The 21,724-nt window shown below is 42.3% G+C and overlaps 1 protein-coding gene across 3 annotated transcripts in view; it reads right to left on the reverse strand.

Annotated features, from left to right (window-relative positions):
• LRP8 (LDL receptor related protein 8) overlaps positions 1–21,724 on the reverse strand; it is a 120,131-nt gene that overhangs the window by 59,316 nt on the left and 39,091 nt on the right. The window lies entirely within an intron of this gene.

Raw genomic sequence — 21,724 nt, forward strand, 5'->3', positions numbered from 1 at the left:
TCTGCCCTAAAGCCAGCTATAAAAATTTATTTAACCTGTTAAATATACCCTCTCTTCCCTTCTACCTAGGATGCATAGTTAGTAAGGGTGAAGAAAAGACAAAGCTCCATCAAGTTCAACCTTCCATAAATTCTAAATATGTTGATCCAGAATGTAAAATAATATCTTTGTATACCTAAAAACGCTGATGGTGCCCATACGTGCAACGATTTTTACTTGCGTTGCAATAATATTGGACGAGATCTTACAATTGCTGCTATGAGTACAGCAAATGATCTAAAATGACGCAATATAATACAAAATAATATTGATCAACCAAATTCGATCATTTTGATGGTGTGTGTATAAATGTTCAATGAGAAGACATTTTTTTAACTCAATAATTAAATTACAATATGTAAATCATTGCCTGTGTGGGTACCCACAGTGATTTTCAGAATTTTAATCTATAGATCTTTTTCAATCAATCAATCTCTAGATTGAGTAATTTGTACTCGCATAGAATGATCTCAATATGATATACTGAGCATGTGCAGAAAGGAGGTCACTTAATTATGATCCCTCAATCTGCCTACACACACACACACATAGGGGTATATTTAAGAAAGCATGGTAGTGCACTATCGTGCACTTACCGTGTAAATTAGGCCATGATGTGCTCTCCGCAAATTTATTAAAGGTGCATCGCAGCAGATATCATGGATATCTGCTGCTTTGCACTCCTGATCGTTTTTGCGAGCAGTCACCATTCAACAGAATGGTGACTGCTCCTGGCCGCAATCTAACAAGTCCCGAAAAAATCTTTTTTTCGGGAACTTGTTGTGTTAATGTACGCCAGCTGAGCTGAAGCTGACGTACATCATAGGAAATGCTGGTAAAACTTCTATTCTTCGATATGTCCACCTCTGCTCCGGAGAGCAGAGCTGGACAGCGCATGCGCAGGGAGTGATCTTGTGATCCCTCCCTGTCACAGCCTCAAGCTCTCCGGACGGCACATGCGCAGTAGCATGAAGAAGAGAAAGTACCCCGAAGAGGAGGAGATTCGGAGACAGCGCGACCGAAGAGAGGCAGTGGTGAGTATAGTTTTTTTTAACACAGAAACAGCAGTTTTTCGGAACTGCTGTTTCTGTGATCCATTTTTCATAAATTTGAGAAATACATCAATCCTTATCCATGCGATAAGGATTGATAAGTATTTCTCACTTTCCCCGATAAAATGATAAATGTGCCCCATAGTGATAGAAGGGTTTTCAAAATCAATTTGTCAAACTTGGACGATCACAGTTCTGAAAGTTTTGATTAAATGTTTTGCATGTCACACACACAGATAATTAAAATATATTACATTTGACTGCATTGCAAGGCAAAACTGTATGTAGTCAACATTATAGGTCTTTTAATTAAAAGATTTGTACATGTGGAATAAATCAAAATAATAAATATTGGGGATTTTGATCACGTTCAGTAAAAAAGACAGTTACTTATGGTTGTCCCACGCACACATTTTTCTCATATATGAAATATCTTTTGGTTTAGCTTACATTATTTTTGACGTTCCTGCTCGATTTTTCAATTAAAAATGGTTAAATCCAGCCATACACCGGCTGATCCAAGATCACTTCACAGTTTAGTCCCTCGTGTAATTCAGACTCCTTGTGCACATAGATTAATTAAATAAGTGAACAGGTTTTCACTCATTTATATTTATTTCTGTAGATTCCAGCAGTTGAGTTGTAATTTCTTTATTAGAAGAAAAATACAAGGTGAAGACATAGTTTGGGCGGTCGTTTTACCCAGAACCCACCTATGCCCCCATGTTTAGACAGCAACAAACTCTGGTGGCTGTTCAGATCAATCACAGCAGCCACAGACAGAATACAGAGCAGCGATGGGACAGGGATCGCTAGAAGTTTGCAGACATGTGGTGAAGCCAATATCATTGGCTGGTGCGTGTCTGCAGGACCTGACGATTGACTTGCCATCCTAGAGCTGCTCTCCGATTGGCCTACAAAATAGTGTATAATATAGCATATATGATTTTTTTACGATGAGGCGGTAGGCCAGATTCAAAGAAAATTACTGTTTTATTCCTTTATCTACACAATTTGTATTTGCTATATAAAGTACGTTGACTTTTTTTTTTTTTAGCGCTGTGGTATGGGCCCTGCTACTTGGAGCACATGGAAGGTTTGGAGCCTTTCACTCCAGTACAGGTGTTTTGGCTCCCGGCTTATTGGTGTGACTACTTAGGTTACTGGTTCCCTCACATACAGTCTTTCAAATGCAGCAAACGCTACTTGGCTAAAGACATAGACATTGGCAACAAGCTCACCTGTGACACAGGTGATCACTACCTCAGTATGTAAGGAGGTACAAGCGTCTTACCAAAAGAACACCAACCAATGATGTTGAAGACTACTTGACTATCGTTGAGAGGCAGTCGCTCCCAATTTGACAGGCCAGAAAACCTACTTTGATCTGCCTGAGCAGAACATCAAATATTATCCTAAACTCTAAAGCAATATACTGGCCAAGTTGGGAGTCCTGACAGCCATCCAACCTCAAAGTGTGCATAATAGAAGAGCCAACTCGCTCACAAATATCTGAACTTCTCCATCTGGACAAGAAATGGCTCAATCCAGAGGAATCTACATCAGCCCAGGTGGTAGAGAGATCTGTACTGGACAATTACGTCGCAGGTTCTCCATGTGAATATTCATTGATGGCAGTGTCAAGGACCTAAAAATGCTGAACCACGTGTAAGATTCATGAACAGGTACAAAGTCGAACAATGGGGCTCAGTGACAAGAGGAAGCAGCTTGCTATGAGCTTGTTCTATTGATCACAATCAGTTTCATGTCCTGTACTGAACTTCGCTCAGCTGGGGCTCGGTGCAGGAGCGGTAGTGGAGCACTAAAGGGTGCATGGATGGAGGTAAGTGACTCGGCCACTGGACTGGGTAATATTTGGCCACACTGAATCACCAGAGAATGGGCTCCCGTATTATACACTGGGCCACCAAGAAATGGGTACTATATTCACACACTGGGCAAATTATGGGCACATTAAATATCGGGGAATTAGGTCTGCTTTGTACACTGGCCACACCTCTGCTGTATAAACCACACCCCTAACCATTAAGACACACCCATTATTTAGTACGGTGTTACCCTTCTACCATATTCCTACCTCATGACCACCTTGGAACGTAGGCATATTAGTGTATTTGTCACAGACTCGTGGAGCAGTAAACATACTTTGTATTACGATGGCTAAGTGGTTAGCACTTCTGCCTCACCGCGCTGAGGTCATGAGTTCAATTCCCGACCATGGCCTTATCTGTGTGGAGTTTGTATGTTCTCCCGTGTTTGTGTGGGTTTCCTCCGGCTGCTCCGGTTTCCTCCCACACTCCAAAAACATACTAGTAGGTTAATTGGCTGCTAACAAAATTGACCCTAGTCTCTCCCTGTCTGTCTATTAGGGAATTTAGACTGTAAGCCCCAATGGGGCAGGGACTGATGTGAATGAGTTCTCTGTACAGCGCTGCGGAATTAGTGGCGCTATATAAATAAATGGTGATGATGATGTATTAGAGAAATTCTACAAGAGGACAAACACTTAGAGGAGAGACTGCAGACAGCAGAAAATTGATCTGGAATATAAGACTAACTAAATGGCTGGACATGACCTTTAGGAAAGAAGTCAGAGAAGGGTTGATCTACCCTTTACAGAATGTAGATCAATTGCTTCTTACCATGTAATACAACACACAGATCCTACCTTGCTGCTGTTTTGAAGAAATATCGATTACAATAACAGCAAAATCTATATTGTTGAAGTTATGAAATGGTCGTAAATCATGAAATGCCAGATTGATATTACCAGAATCAGGGTGTTCGTGTGCTCCATACAATTCAAGTATAAAACAAGAAGAGTCCATCATTAGGAGATCGATGTGTGGCTATTATTGTAACTCAACAGAATGCACAAATACACTCTAGACTCCTGAATCAGCACGTTGCGGAACAGGAGGATTAAATTTTAATAATGTGCAAAGCCTTCAGAATGGCAGGGATTAGAGGGCAGTGAGCATGCATAAAGGGAAGCCAGGACAGGGAGATGGCCTATGCCAACCTCTAGGTGCTTTAGGAAGAGCACAAGGGCCACGACACTGAGCGTGATTTCTCGTTCTGTCTTGGGATCGGCAAGGAACGTCTGCAGAAAACTTCCCTTTTACATGAGTTTTCAGGGCTCCTGCAGGTTGCCAAGACAACGGTCGCCATTAGAATACAAATCACCTTTGCTGCAGCGAGCACCAAAACTGCATGCAAATGTGAGGGGCGACTGAGTAAACAGGGAGTCACTGGGGTCATGGTAGACAAACAGAGTACAAAGCAGTGGGTTATTAATGTCCCAACAAGGACTCGCTCTCCATGGAAACCGCAGTCAGTCAACTAATATGCAAGGGGCCATGCATATTATCATTTGTAGGATCCAGCTTGTCACTTTGTTGTGAACTGAACCACAATACCTGGGTGACACACAGTGACCTCAGTTCTAGTCATTTAACCCCAGGAATGCCGCAATCAAAAAAATAAACCTATGCTTCCGTCTCTCTCTATAATCCTCATACTATAAGTAGCTCTAAAACGTAACCGCACACAGCGACTATTACGCAGCCCACCATGTTTGAATAGAATTGAAGACAATATCTAAGTGCACAGGTCTCTTGTATACAATAGTTGTGCTCCACAGCTGCGTGTTCCATCGCGTAGGCGTCCAACAATCTGCACAAATAATGTTCATTGTCCTTTTCTACTCCACATCGGAGTGCTTTGTGCCAGCCACCTAATGCATTATAAGAGCCAAAACCCTCGATACAGTCTCTGAACATCCAGAGTTACTGATAAACGTGATCATGGTGAGTACCGCCTATATCTTTCCTGGCTGGTTTGCTGAATGAGCCAGGCTTGTTCTCCTCTGCTGAGAGAATTAGGCCCCCTAATCCTCTGACCCAGCCTCTACATACAAATACATACTCTGTGGGGATATAGCCCTAGCATTTGTATCCACAGGAAGGGAATCCCCCCCCCCCCCCCCCAACCCAAGCAGGATTTACAATTCCGAATCTACGGTAGAGGGAGATTCTTACACAACACATGGGAATATCTGAGACAACCACTAATATTCTTTTGGTTACATACAAAAGAGACTCTTAGAGGGATATTGAGTGTGAATTTAAGTGGCACATAAAAGTCGCAGATTAAAAAAAAAAAAAAAAAAAATTCATTTAATTGCCACATACAGCTGTCAGCTAAAACCCCCTTTGCAGTGTTGTAGAAAACAAAAAAGTTATTTTTCAAGCATCTCACTTGTTTTTTTTTTTCTGAAAAGGGGCCACTTTTGCAGAGAAGCTTTGGTTTGCAAAGTTCCTGCTGCAGCTTAACCCTTTCTAAGTACACCCTTCCCAATTGTGACCTATTCCTGCAGCCTAGACAGATGTTACATCCAGGACTGAGGGCTCCTGATGGTCATTAGAATATATGACATCAGTACCCAACTGGGATGAACCTTTGGGTTGGTGTTTTCATGTCACTATCACTAGGAAAGAGACAAAGTAGACAGCTGCTTATAGTCAAGGGAGCCAGCAAGCAGAATATGGATCCCAGGTGGTCTGTTAACATGAGTGGTGCGGAAACCTCTAAAAAGTAAGGAGCAATCTTACAATTGTGAGCTATAGAGGCTCAGTGAGACTGGGTGTGAGGAGATCAGTCAACTACAAGAAAGCTGTGCTGGCACTGACGGAACAGCAACCATATTTAATAATATTTGCTCTGGCTTCTTGTAATTTGCTTCTCTCTTGCACCCAGGAAGCGGTTTGGTCCATCGGAGGTTGACGGAGGCAATTATTGTTGGTCTTGGGATTACATGGTATGAACGTGAGTTGGAGCTGCGCTGGACACTGCCATGGGAATAGCATTGTATATTGGTTAGGAGAAACTGCATATGGACCATAAACCACTACATGGTATCCTAAGGACTGATCCTAGTGCCTTATGGCACACTGGCCATGGAGGCTGCGTTTTAGATTTATCAATTCTCAGCGTTTTCTAGACAAATAAAATATAATAACTCCTATACATAATTTATGCCTGTGGGTCACACAAATTTTATGTTTCACATCAGTTCATCATTATCATCAACATTTATTTGTATAGCGTCAACATATTCCGTAGCACTTTACAATTGGGGACAAACATAGTAAACTAATAAACAAACTGGGTAAACAGACAAAGAGGTGAGTAGGCCCTGCTCGCAAGCTTACAATCTATGGGACAATGGGAGGACACATGAGGTTAAGTCTTCATTTTGCATTTTGGCCCAGCCAGACTGCAAAGGTAAAAGTGACCCATAAGCTAAATGATCCTGTCACACAACAATGTTGGTCAAGGGCTATTTGTCTTGTGTAAAACTGTGTAACGGGTGGTAATAGGGTGATGTAGTGAGGTTAAGAGGGTGGTTGAGGAATATTATAAGCTTGTCTGAAGAGGTGGGTTTTCAGAGAACGCTTGCAAGTTTGTAGACCAGAGGAGAGTCTTATTGTGAGAAGCTGAGAATTCCATAGAGTGGGTGCAGCCCGAAAAAAAGTCCTGTAACCGGGAATGGGAGGATGTAATGAGGGTGGATGAGAGACGCAGATCTTGTGCAGAACGGAGTTGCCGAGTTGGGAGATATTTTGAGACAAGAGAGGAGTTGATCAAGGGTTGAAAAAAAAAGGAATCATTGCCCTGCTGTGATGATAACCCCTGGAAGAGACTAGATAATTGGATGCCAAGGTTTTTACCTGAGTGACCGCTTCACTTTAACCCGACCCTCTCATTATGGCTAGAGATAGGGATCTGCACATAAGCCAATAGGAATTGAAGCTGACAATAGGTTAGGGTGCATTAGGCAAGCGAATCTACTTGGCATCCCCAAAATGTATCCAGCCAAACTAAGACCTCAATTGCTCGTAGTTGACTCCCTCTTCTTCCTGGCAGTCAATCTTTACAAAACCGTCTTCGCTCTCTTGACACCCCTTTGGTCTAATGCCCCATGGGGGACAAATATTAATTGCTTGGAAGAGCTCTACATGAGACTGACAGGACCATAGTTGGATCCCTCCCCAGCTGCTAGAGGTGTGGACATCAGTACGTGTGAAGCTGGGCTGCTGGGGACAAGGACAACCAGTGAGTTGCACAATGGAGCTAATCAGTTCAGTAGATAAGGGTTATGGGGTTTGACTTTTCCATTCATAGACTTGAGGTTGTGATCCCACTCGACAAACTTCCATAAAACCTATTCCAACCAAATTGAAAAGTCAAGTAAAGCAGGTTTATATTCTGTAGCTATGCAGTGTGCTTTAAAATGCTCTACAACAGCATACATATGTAACATGGTGAATATAGGATCTTCCAGATAAGACACCTCTGCAGTAAATCACACCAAAAAACGAAATTGAGTGACAGAAGCTGTAATAGCTCAGCTTTCCAATAATTACTGCACATGACACTGTAAGCTGGAAGAAGCCTAGCCTTAGGATCCTTGTGCTTTAATTATGGATCCATTGGCTGCGCTCCTCTACAAACTGTTTGAAGAGCCATCCGAGCCGTATTATGCTTAATCTAGCACAGAGAACCTTCATATCTCCAAATACACTTTGAACTGCTTCCAATCCAGCGATACCACACGGAAAATGTACTGCAGCCAGCAACCAAGCCCTACTGTGGACAATCCAACTACGTTTAGCTTTTAATTACAACTCAAAATCCGTTTTCAAGAAGCCTCTGATAAACAATTCTAACTCATTCATTTACATCACAAACAATGAAGGTAAGTAGGCAGATTTGGCCAACCAGTGGCTCTCCAGTACATGTACTGTCCTCCGATTATCTCAATCCACCATCTCAGGGGGCAGCAATGGAAAAAAAATGCTTTGTTTTTAAATTTATTTTTACTTTTGTTTTTTGTTCTGTTTTTTGTTTTGTTTTGTTCTTTTAAATTCTGGAACTTGAACAGAAAGCCCAAGTCTCACAGCTGACGCATGCGCTGAGGCACAGGCCACAGTCCCCTTACCGGGACAGGAGCTGTAGTAGGCAAAGACCGTTTCTCTACCAGTGACCTGCAGCTGTAGTACAAACAGGGCACCATGTATGTTATTCAATAAATGTGCAGGTAGTAGTAATTGCTCCTGTATCCAGAGCACTGGATTCAATACCTGGTGGTAATATACCATAGATGGTTAAGGAGTGTTCTGAGGCTGTTTAGTATGCTGGATTACTGAGCAATATAATTGGTAGGCTGGATAATCCGCAGAACCATATTATTCTAATTATGTGCCTTTTATTTAGGATACAGGGAAGAGAAGTCTAGCCTACGCACAGTGCATTGGACAATAGGGAATTGAGCCAGTATGAGTTCTTACACCATTGCTCTATGCTTCTATCAAGAGGAGAAAAGTACTATAATGTGCCAATGACTAGCTGGGCTCAGAACCATCAACAGGAACAGAAATATTCTATTAGACATTTATACATTGGGCAGAACGGTGGCTCAGTGGTTAGCACTTCTGCCTTACAGCACTGGGGTCATGAGTTCAATTCCCGACCATGGTCTTATCTGTGTGGAGTTTGTATGTTCTCCCCGTGTTTGCATGGGTTTCCTCCGGGTGCTCCGGTTTCCTCCCACACGTCAAAAACATACTGGTAGGTTAATTGGCTGCTATCAAATGGACCCTAGTCTGTGTCTCTGTCTGTGTCTCTTTGTGTGTGTATGTTAGGGAATTTAGACTGTAAGCTCCAATGGGCACTGACAGATGTGAGTGAGTTCTCTTTACAGCGTTGTGGAATTAGTGGCGCTATATAAATAAATGGCGACGATGATGATGATACATTAACTTTGCATGCACTGAATATAGTGCCATCATTACACTCAAACAACTGGTCCCGAACCCTATAGGAGCTGGTAAACAGACTGGAAAATGTTGTCCCTAAAGCCATCAAAATGTCACAATATTTTACCACCTGCATTTCTTTATCAGTTACCAGACTGTCTGTGCAGGAAACAGACACCACCACTGCAAGATCCCGGGAAGCTCCTGATTAAACACCTTGTGACACCAAGTCCCCCGACTGTAACCTGCCAGTAAATGTGATGACACTTTGATTAGGTGGCTGTGAACCCAGCACAATCTGTGCAGACATAATTAACACTGCAATTATTAATGGAACCAATATTTACTCCATTATACAGAACACAGATATTGAGGTTGAGACCTTTTATATATTTAAAAACCAATTAATGATCATATTTTATATTTATTAATATTGCCATGGTGCTCCTCAGTGTTCTATAGGATGCCTGTTCTCTCCTCTCAGTGAGGTGTCCACAAGGTGCTGGAAGTATACAGGGAGGCGGAAAGGAGACAACAGGGAGAGTGAGAGAGCAAGAGTGAAACAGAGACAAAGAGCTCAAAGTGCGGGTAGGTTGCAGAGAGGATGAAAGAAATAAAGAGACGCGTGAGGCAAAAGAGAGAGGGGGTAGAGAGAGACGCGCGAGGCAAAAGAGAGAGGGGGTAGAGAGAGAGACGCGCGAGGCAAAAGAGAGAGGGGGTAGAGAGAGACGCGCGAGGCAAAAGAGAGGGGGTAGAGAGAGAGACGCGCGAGGCAAAAGAGAGAGGGGGTAGAGAGAGAGACGCGCGAGGCAAAAGAGAGAGGGGGTAGAGAGAGAGACGCGCGAGGCAAAAGAGAGAGGGGGTAGAGAGAGACGCGCCAGGCAAAAGAGAGAGGGGGTAGAGAGAGACGCGCGAGGCAAAAGAGAGAGGGGGTAGAGAGAGACGCGCGAGGCAAAAGAGAAAGGGGGTAGAGAGAGACGCGCGAGGCAAAAGAGAGAGGGGGTAGAGAGAGACGCGCGAGGCAAAAGAGAGAGGGGGTAGAGAGAGACGCGCGAGGCAAAAGAGAGAGGGGGTAGAGAGAGACGCGCGAGGCAAAAGAGAGAGGGGGTAGAGAGAGACGCGCGAGGCAAAAGAGAGAGGAGGGAGAGAGACGCGCGAGGCAAAAGAGAGAGGAGGGAGAGAGAGACGCGCGAGGCAAAAGAGAGAGGAGGGAGAGAGAGACGCGCGAGGCAAAAGAGAGAGGGGGAGAGAGAGAAGCACGAGGCAAAAGAGAGAGGGGGAGAGAGAGAAGCACGAGGCAAAAAGAGAGAGAGGGGGAGAGAGAGACGCACGAGGCAAAAAGAGAGAGAGGGGGAGAGAGAGACGCACGAGGCAAAAAGAGAGAGGGGGAGAGAGACGCATGAGGCAAAAAGAGAGAGAGGGGGAGAGAGACGCACGAGGCAAAAAGAGAGAGAGGGGGAGAGCCGCACGAGGCAAAAGAGAGAGGGGGAGAGAGCCGCACGAGGCAAAAGAGAGAGGGGAGAGAGACGCACGAGGCAAAAGAGAGAGGGGGAGAGGGACACGAGGCAAAAAGAGAGAGGGGGAGAGAGACACACGAGGCAAAAAAAAAAGAGAGGGACACACGGGGCAAAAAAAAAAGAGAGGGACACACGGGGCAAAAGAGAGGGGGAGAGAGACATGCACGAGGCAAAAGAGAGGGGTGAGAGACACATGGCAAAAAAAAGAAAGTGAGAATGACTGACAGTGAAATAGACAGTGAGTGAGAAAGACTGGCAGAGAGAGAGAGAGAGAAACAAAGTGAGAGACAGATATAGAATTAAAGGATGGACAATGATTTTTTCCTATAGATAACATTTCCATAAGTCATAATGTAATCCTTTTTGCATACATGTAGAGCTGTACTTCTCTGAAGCTCTTCTCAATACACAAACATACAGTAATTGTATTTATTACTGATAAGCTGCTGCTGTCTATAGCCGAGACCCCTTTGAATAAAGCAGGCGAGACCACCGCCTGAGACTCCTGTGCAGGTCTCTAATACAGACAGTAATTCCAACCAATAAAACCGAGAACAAACGTTTCCTTTACATTTAATGAACCCACTATTTAAGACTGTATTATTGAATGATAATAGTACATATTAGTTGCCTAATCAGACACATGATGCGCAATTATGAAACTTCTTGTTCACAAGGAAAGAAGCTGCCAAACAGATTAATTCTGTATGTGCTGTGGAAACACAATCATGGGCAGTGCAGACGACAGAGACAGAGTACAGACACGGCAATCCTAGGCCAGCTTTAGGTGTAATCATGGATAACTTTGCATCTTAGACAAATCACTTTCTCCAAGAGACAACCTTGAACTTCCCTCTTCCCCTAGGGACCGACTCTGGTCTAATAAGACTAATTTTATTCTGCAATGTGTGAGGGTTGACAACATGCTGGTCACCTTGCTCTGCAATAATCTAACCTTGAGACAGCTAAAAATCTGTTTGTACCACTATATTCCCAGCCGAGCAGATAAATACCAGGTCTAGATGGTACCATCACAGAGCAGGGATTGCCTATAGAACAGGAAAGAAATGATACTATATCAACAAGGAAGTACATAGGGGACTATTTATTAAGATCTGACGATAGAATATCGCCTATCGGCGTGATAAGTGGTAATGAAAAATCAGCCCAATCATAATTTATTATTATAATCTAGGGGCCAGTCTCATGGGCTATGCACATGTGTGACCCAGCTACTCAGGTTTGGGTTTTCAGTTCCACTTCGTGAACAAAAAAACAAAAAGCAAAAAAAAAAGTTTAAAAATATAGAACAAATATTTTTAAAAATATTAGCCACTGAAAAAAAAATTGCTTTATTTTAAGAATAATGTTTTAATTGATTTTCTAACTGCTATTACCATCCCAAGATCCTTGTTATACAGACGAGACTTTTCCAATTGCCTGCAGTGACCTCTTGATGTACAGGCCAAAAGGAGATGGGGTATTTTACCCTATAATAAATAGACCGGATAGTGCATCTTACCGGTTGTACGTATAAACCAGCCAGCCTATTTAGCTATATGGGACTTTGAGAACATATGAGGCTTTTATTGATGTATTCTGGGTAAGTGGTGGCAAATTATACTATATGCAGATATATTCCTATATCTATAACAGACAGTTATAGAGATATATATATATATATATATGGATATATACTATACTACATGTTAAAGTATAATTTTGATGCCACTTAAACAAAGTAAATATTCACTGGTCAACTCCAAATAGTGTCACTGTCATATATTACAATGAGTTATCACAGTGCCATGCAAGTAGGCGTGACTGTAATAACATCTGCTCACATTATTTTGTTTCCATTGTACAGACCTGTACAATAAATGCATACATACTGTAAAGCAGGCCTGTCCAACCTGCGGCCCTCCAGGTGTTGTGAAACTACAAGCCCCAGCATGCTTTGCCAGTAGACAACCTGTTGATAGCTGGAAGGGCATGCTGGGACTTGTAGTTTCACAACATCTGGAGGGCTGCAGGTTGGACAGGCCTGCTGTAAAGTGTACTAGTTTTACTTTAAAACAGACACTGAGCTTACAGAAGTCACCACAGGTTACATAGATACACCAATAGTACAGTTATTACATCCCACATTAATTCCGTGTCCAGCTTGCTCTTACAGCATCTGTTTGCCTAAAGCTCGGTTTGGTCCCCAGTCTTACCAGCGGCTGTCAGACGCTTTGCAGATAATGGATAGACCAGCTGATGGAATCAGACAAAGGCATTGATTACACAGCCAAGAGCAGCAACAAGCAAGCTGCTACACCGCACTAAGATAAGGAGCTGGAATGTGATACTGAACCAGAAGCTCTACTTCACCCTCTGTCTAGTAACCCCAATATTAGCCCAAAACAGAACCCTCCCTTGTACTAGGCCCAACTTAAATTCTTTGAGGGCAATTCCTGCAATGTATCAACAGGTGGGGCTATTCATTTAATATAGGGCTTCTTTATTAAATGTGGGGTTGATGGGGGCTAATGTAACTGCTAATGATATAATGTAGGGTCTCTGTATTAAATGTGGGGACAATCATTTAATGACGGGGCTAATTAGGGGTAAGGAGGCCAATTTATTGTACAGAGGCTTAGAGTGTCCACTTGTAGCTCGGCTTTCCAGGAAGTGACCTGTACCTGTCCTTTTTCCAAACAGGGACCCAACATTCCAGGATCCAGCCAAGCAGCAACTGAGCTTAAGACACCAGTAGCAGGTAGTGAAAGCTGCAAGAACAGTTAGGAGAGAGCAGAACAGTTTGCCCCATACTGGTGGGGCAGTCACGATTTTAGGGAACTGTCCCGCACAGTCACTACTTTGTACCAACTGCAGGGATATTCAGGAGGTACCCAATCCACACCTGCCAGACACCCGTACACTGCTGCACTTTCTGGTGGCGGAAGAATCGGAGTGCGACGCTACACTACACAACTGACACCATTGTTCCATGATGCTGGCAGTGTGTGCAGTGTCCAATGACGTCATCAGTGGGAGTCACTGGCAGAGTTTCTTCCCAGCTGCAGAGGAGGGAGTTGCTGGGAAAGACGAGTGCCATCCTCTACTGGACACTGCAGCAAATAGGAATCTTCTTGGATCACAAATTACAAGGGGTCGGGCAGCATGGTGGCTTAGTGGTTAGAACTTCTGCCTTACACCACTGGGATCAGGAGTTTGTTTCCTGACCAGGGCCTTATCTGTGTGAGGTTTGTATGTTCTCCCCATGTTCGCGTGGGTTTCCTCTGGGTGCTCCGGTTTCCTCTCACACTCCAAAAAAACCCAAAAAACATACTAGTAAGTAATTTGGCTGGAATTAAATTGACCTTATTCTCTCTCGGTCTGTGTGTGTATGTTAGGGAATTTAGACTGTAAGCTCCAATGGGGCAGGGACTGATGCGAGTTCTCTGTACAGCGCTGCGGAATTAGTGGCGCTATATAAATAGCTGATGATGAGGATGAGGACTGTGTGAGACAAGGGCAGAGTGAGGAGGGTTTTTGTTACATAAACCTTCTCCATTCTCACCATGTCACATATGGGCGAAGGGGTCCCAGGCACTACTCTTGCACACAGGTATACTAAATTTATAAAACACCCTGCTGGGTGTGAAACAGGAGAGGACCTATTGGAGTCTGTTGTCTGCTCAAGGTCTCCCCTGGTTAAAAAAAAAAAAAAAATCATCACTGCTCCTGGCCCTTAATTCTTTACAACGTAAAGTGATCAGTAACCTGGCCACACATTTGCTGTACATATCACTCACAGAGAGTGATAATTACTGTGGAAGAATCATGGCAATTTTTTCTTTTAAACTTCACAGTTTTTGTTTGTAGAATATTTTTAATATGAATATAATTTAGTGCAATATTCTCCCTATAGAAAACTGCCTTAAAATAGACAAAAAAAATTAAGTAGGATACAAAAAAAGGTACTAATTATTCTCCATTTTACCTGCACATAGCAAAAACGTGAAATGTGTACTCAACAAACAGGTATAAAAAAAACGCAAGTCATTAAGGGGTTAAAGAAGAGCCTGCAATAATAACATAAAGGAAGCGGAGGTTATATTCTCATGAATATTGGTTTAGTCTACAAAACGTATGCCTCCTGTATGTGGAGGGAATTAGTGCATGTCACGTGTATGTAATAGACCGCTAGGGGGACACACGTTAGCCGACAAGATTTTAAACACAATTTCCAGAGAAACTTTGATAATGGTTGGACGAATTTACTCAATGGACTTTAAGCCGTTTACATGGGATGTATGGTGTGAAATTATTTAATTGTATTTCATTTAAATAGAGCATAATCTATAATATGCATATTGAGAATTGCATATAGAACAACAGCTGGTTAATATTAAAAAACAGGGATGTATTTATTTATTATTTTTTTTTTTTTTAAGACATAGGACTGTACCTGAAAATTAACAAGTGGCAACGATGTGTTAAAATATCCCAGTGGGTCTAACCCTCCATCCCAGTGGGTCTAACCCTCCATCCCAGTGGGTCTAACCCTCCATCCCAGTGGGTCTAACCATTTACAATGAGACCTGCCTAAAAGAAGGATGTAATTAGTTTCTGGAGTTTACGAGAAAAAAGGGAGACATGGATAGTAAAGGCTCTAATGCATATAAAAGATCTGAAAACACTTTACATAGTCCGATACAAAGTACAGTATACACAGCCGTGAGCCCAATACAATCTCCATCACAACAGGACAATGTTGTATCTGTTGCATTTTAAAATACTTTTCAATAGAAATTAGCTATACAACCTAAAAGATTATAAACAGTAAGTCAAAATGACATCAAATATACAGAATAGAGGGTCTAACAAGCGACAAATGGCGAAAATGCCGGTGGAAAAGCCGGCAAAAGACTTTCACGGCTTTTTGCATTTAAAGCGCAGTATATTTAGGTTCACATCTGATATCTCCGATTAGTCTGTCTCAGCCACAAAGCGGAGGGCTGTATCACATAACTCTATACGACCATGCGTATACATTTACTTACAGAAGTAAGTAGTAAAGCAGTAGAGTGGGCAAGTATAAACATTTAATGCAGACCTAGAGTGAAAAAGATATCAAATATATTTGAAGGGAGATTAGTGCTGCCTTCATACACTGCTCAATGGGCAGCTCACCAAATTATACGATGAAGATTCCTTTCATGGACTTTTACATCATACAATCACATTGCTCACAAGAAGACGATTTCCAAGATCAATCATGTTAAGCTGTCACCATTAGGATGGAATTCCTTCCAGATAAGCACGGTATGCATAGTATGTTCTTTCCAACATGTCCTACTAGTATGTTTAGTCTTATAAGGGCATTACGGCATGATACCGAGCAGGAATTGGGATTCTTGGTCAACAGCTAAATACGTTCTGTTCTTATAGCTCATCCACTATAACCATTCTCGTCTAGTTCACAACCTACTCACTTCCGCTCCCAGCGAATCACACCAGGAAGCCCTCATATCAAGTGGCCTTACATACTTGATGAGTCACGTTAGCCACTGACGTGGTGGAAAAGACATGAAGACAACTGTTGGGGTGGTGAAGACATTTCCTTTTCATACAACTGTGGTCAGACCTACTGTAATCTGGATTCAAGTATTTCCTTCTAAAAGAGGTCATTTAAAAAAAAAAAAAAAGTAGAAAAATTCTGAGCACTACAACAGAAGCAGACAACAGTCCATCTTGTTTAAATGTCATTATAAGGAGGTGCAGAAGGACTGAAATCTTCACAATAGGCAGGTGGAAATCCAAGCCAGAAAGTACTCCTATACACACACCGATGGACTATACTAGTGAGGTCACAAAAGCTACAGATGTGTAGTTAGAGACCCTTGTGTCGTGTGGCAAAGTCTGGGGACCCCTATCTTACCCAGACCCCATTCACAAACACAGTATAAGGCAGCTAGAAATCCCCCATTGCACAGAAATTCCCCAGTGCACAAAGATAACCTCAACTTTACATAGAGAGCACCCTTTATACAGACTAGATTGCCAGAACCCTCAAATACACAGATATTGCTCATAGATAACACCCCTCCCTCATCGCACAGAAATTATCTACAGGATGGGTTTGCAAACTGTGATCCTATGTAGGTCCACAATAAAAACTCTATATATAAAAAGACTCAACAACTCCATATAATGCTCCAAGTAGAAGAAGGTACTTTAGATATCGGACTAGTAACTTCTGGACCCAAATCACCATGCCTCGTTCCTATTTAACCGTCCATTTTGGGTCAGATGTATAGATCTGTATAGTCTGCTGTGCTGGCTGACAGAAGTGTATATTTGGCTCCTACAGTTATAATATTTTCCATTCTATGTACTAGTGGATATTTTAGTGTTGTATGGCTTTTTTTTAGCTGTGCATCTCCTGAGCCATTTTGGGTGAAGACTATATATGTGTAAGATATAATGATTAAAGTACAGGTCCCCACGAACGATCATTTTTTAAATCAATTCTCTTTACTCCCTTTCCAGATTCAATTTCCTGCCAGTCACATCTACATGATAAAGGCAGATTCAATCTCATTCTGAAGGTTTAAAAATATGATGCTATGCCCTGTGATTTGGGAAGATTGAAATAATATCTAGAACAATTCATTTCTATTCTTAACACACAATTATACTTGTCAGCTTAGGGGGCCTGATAGTCAGGTTAAAAAAATATATATTTGATTCCCTTACTAGCGCTTTAGAAAAAAAAAATACAAGTTAAGTTTGTTTTTGGTTTTTTTCACTCCAAATAGTGTATGGTGGCTTACTGGCTCTCGGTACTACCCCACACAGACCGGTAACATACACTTCTCATCATCATGTTATGATGCGTAAAAGAATTGCCAATCATTTTATGATTACACACAACTGTCACTGAACTTTAAGACAAATATTTAACCTTTCTTCATTATACACTAAGGACCGTTTATTTTTAAAATGGCAATTTTATTGCTGCAAATGTTTAAATTAGTGCTGTTTACTTTGCTAGTAGATCTAAAATATTTGCATTTTAAAAAGTACATACATCTTATATATAAATGTTTATTGTAGTCTGTATGAGACACGAGAAGGACACCATGGGGCACATTTATCAAAACTCGCAGAATATGAAAAATAGTTTTCAATCCTTATCGCATTGATAAGGATTGAACTATTTCTCATATTTATTAAAAAAGCAACACAGGAACAGCAGTTCCGAAAAACTGCTGTTCCTGTGAAGTGTAAATCATATTTACCACTGCCTCTTCGGTTCTGAAGCAGCATGCGATGAACGGGGCTCCTCTTCTGACTCCAGTGCGCATGCGCTGAATGAAACCCTCGGGCATGCGCACAGACATCTCTGCTCTCACTCTGCAACTATAGTTGCAGAGAGTGAGCGGTGAGTGACAGGGAGGGATCATGTGATCCCTCCACACATGCGCTGTCCAGCTCTGCTCTTTGGAGCAGAGCTGACAGCACTGAAACTTTTCATTAATGATAATGTACGCCAGCTTCAGCTGACGTACATTAACATGTTTGAAAAGTTAATTACATTCATTGTTAAATAGCGTTACTGAGCACTCCCCATGCATTGTTATGGGGAGTGCTCAGTAAAACGATAGGAGATGCAAAGCAGCAGATATCTATGATATCTGCTGCGATGGTGCTATCATAAATAGCAAATTAGTGTTTGATCCCCGAAAACTGTTGTTTTCGGGGATTTTACAGGGGGGAAACCTTTCATAAATAGGCCTCCATATCCGTTGTCTTCGCACACCCATAATCCAAACAATTATTACAATATTGTTTAATATTTGCTCTGTGTTAAGTAGGGAAGGAGAAAATATTGGAGATGTGTGTGTATGTAATATACAAGATTGATATATATAAAATTGGACCGATTGCTATGGTTAACAGCAACTTCTTACCCAGTTATTTATGCACCAGTTTTGATAAACGTCTCCCACTGTATTATAAATGTTGTGCCTCTTTCCTTGGATGGCGTCCATAGATTACATCAGACTTTCAAAGCGGTCTGTGGAAAGGCACCACTGATTCAGTCCGATTTGTTTTTAAAAAAGTTTAAAAAAAGAGATTATCTTTTTCTTCCGTTGGGGTGGGTGCTTCATTGAAAGACCACACATCTTTATACAGTGCTACCAGCGGCCGCTCTCGATAAGAAGACAAAAGCATTTAATGTAGCGTAATACGCAACCAGCAAACAAATCTCTAAACAAAGGGGACAAGTACATAGCACTATACTGGAAGCCAAGAATACACTGTAGCCATCTGCAGGGTATTCTCCAATTAACATAATTATTCTGCTAGAAACTGGTCAACAGCAGCGTGTGCCCAATTTTGCCAGGATGCACAAGTCTTGCCAGTACAGATGGGTCTGGTTATTCCGTTAGAAAAACTATACAGAAAAAGGATAGACCAAAATAGCCATGTCACACTAGGATGCTCTAGTAGTGTTACACGGACAACTTGATTACAGCTCTGTTACATAAACTACACAAATTATCCAACGTTCATGGTAAATGACCATCGCTCAACCACCAATTCACACATACTCCTTAATTCGGTACACTTACTGGGACTATTAATTATTTTGGAGACCAGGAGGCCTTTTGAACTTGCACAGTATCTATTTATACGCAGAATGATCGTGTAAGTAGAACAAAGGGTCTCCTCTTTTAATAAAATGGTCCACAAAGTTGGCAAGAGTTCTTAAGGCCCTGAGAGAGTCACTGGCACAGAACGGAGACAGACTGAGTAGTGAGGCAGAGACTGGCAGGTTATATAACTGGCTCCCATCTGTCTGGGGGGAGTCGGGTCTATGTGTGAGATGTCCTGAGCTACAGGCTATGAGATAAGCAGGAGATGATCAGGATTAACCAGCTGCAATCAAACACACATTTTATTCTTACAGCCGAAACCGCCAGGAGGAGACCCCATGCGTAGAAAGGTTAACCCAGGATTAAGCTGCTCCGAGTGAGCCATACATGAAGATCCACAGGAGATGGGACTTTTCCCTCTAGTTGGTGCTAGAAAGACTGCAGCGTGAACTGTACAGCTTTAATATCTGGCCTCCTGTATTCTCCTGATACAGCTATGGAGTTCTTTTGTAAGCGAGAAACAAATCCATATTGAATGGACCTGCTGCCTACAGCTCTGCACAGACTGCAGACAAACAGTACACACATCATTAGAAACACAAATCATGTGCAAAAGGAAAATCAAACCACCTAGGTAAAAAGTCAATTATTGTGAATGATGGTGCATTGGAGGCCTAGTGAGGTTATGTGATGTGAAGCAGAATACTGTACACAGAAAATAAAGAGAGTGAATGTGTAACGGCAGGCCGGACGTGTAAGGGCAGGCTGGACGTGTAACGGCAGCCTGGACGTGTAACGGCAGCCTGGACGTGTAAATACTGAAGTGAAAATGAACATGCACAAACATTTACAGCTATCAAAGCACGTCAAACATCTAGCTATTTAGCCGACTTTAAAGGGCCAATAAATCTATACTTCCCAACACCGCAAGATAAGGCCCCAGAGCGCTAAGCTGCCCGCCACGCCACCCTCCTCCCCAGAATATACCCTTGCAATGCCGCATGCACCAATAGCAGGTGTATGCAGCACAGGTCACCACTGTGTGCAGGGCACAGCTACCAACATCCTGGCTTTTGAGACTGTCCACCCAGAATGGAGACTGTCCCACCTAAATCAAGACAATTGGAAGGTATGTAAACCTTCACAAAACCAGCCAGACCCCCTTCACTGCAGTGTTAACATTAACACTGTAGACACAAGCTCTGGACAGCTTATTTTAAAAGATAAGTTGAGTGCTGCCCCCCACCCCTCCTCCACATAAGAGACATGCTTCCCCATTCAAAAACACACAGCTGTGGATAGTATGAATGAAGGTGAGGGGGTACACTATATCAGGCTCCCCTCTCCACATATAAACACTAGAGGTACCATACCAGACCCCCAAGTAGTTACTCTATCAACAGGCAAATTTCACCTTTCAAAACATGATTCATACCACCTACCATTACAGCCTTTCCACCAATAATACCAACCCAAGTAACAAATTCACATTATAATGCAATCCACACCACCACCTGCCTGCGAGACCTGTCTGATTGTTTAACATGTGAACATTCTGCAATGCTCCTATTTTGTCCACCTTGCCGGGAGCCATAGTATGTAAACCTAGACATACATTGCATATATTCAACACAGTCTATTTTTGTGTGAGTTCTCAGTTTCGACACCTACAGCTTTTTCTTGTAGACATTGGTTAGAAGTATTACTTTTGACCCGAGAAGTCAGTAAGGTCTGCATTATAGAAAGACAAAAATACTTTAAAATCACTTTTGGATTCCCTGGAATATAGACTTGGACAACCTGTGGCTCTCTCGATGCTCTGAAGCTACAAATCCCGCAATGCCCTGACAGCCATCAGCTGGAAAGCATGCTTGGGGGGGGCTCTTAGTTTGGCAAAACCTGGAGTCACTGGCTGTCCAGGTCTGCTCTAGAGAGTGTGTAGTTTGAGTTGGGGGCAGCAGTATGGGGTTAAGATCACAATTTTAGGTCTTCCTATTGCGGTTCCTTGTTTGTAAACATCTGACTTGTTAGCGTTAATGGGTTTAGAATTAGCAGTGGGTATTCTTGTGGCGAATGCCACACAAATTTGGTAAAAAAGTTTACTCAAAAGGGACTCCATGTTATAAAGGTTAAATTAGTTATGGCCAGGTGATTTATTTTGCTCAACATGTTACACAAATGATTAGGAGAAAACAGGATTTAAAGTATATATATATATATATATATATATATAATGTAATCATGACATAACTAAATACAGGATGTGAAATTCTGTTCAAATGAGATACCAATGTATTGAGCAATGCATTCATGTAAACCATGCTTAATCTGATGCATATAAAAATCTTGCAAGATTGCCGTCACTTTAAGTGAGAAAATGTTCCCACACCTCTGGCACAGAAAAGGTTAAACCCCATGAAACACATCTGTGGATGGTTTGAGTGACTGAGCAAATGATTTTCGGCAGCGCTTGCTGCCGATTCAATCCCGCTGCTCCGCACTCATCTCTCTTCCAGGCCGTACAGCTATCAGCATCGCCTAGATGGCGGTCTGCTATCCTGCCCTCCACTGAACACTGATCGCCTGTCAGATCAGAGCATGGCAGGAATAGTGCTACCAGC

The sequence above is a fragment of the Mixophyes fleayi genome, chromosome 8, assembly GCF_038048845.1.
Source record: "Mixophyes fleayi isolate aMixFle1 chromosome 8, aMixFle1.hap1, whole genome shotgun sequence".
In the NCBI taxonomy this organism is placed as follows: domain Eukaryota; kingdom Metazoa; phylum Chordata; class Amphibia; order Anura; family Limnodynastidae; genus Mixophyes; species Mixophyes fleayi.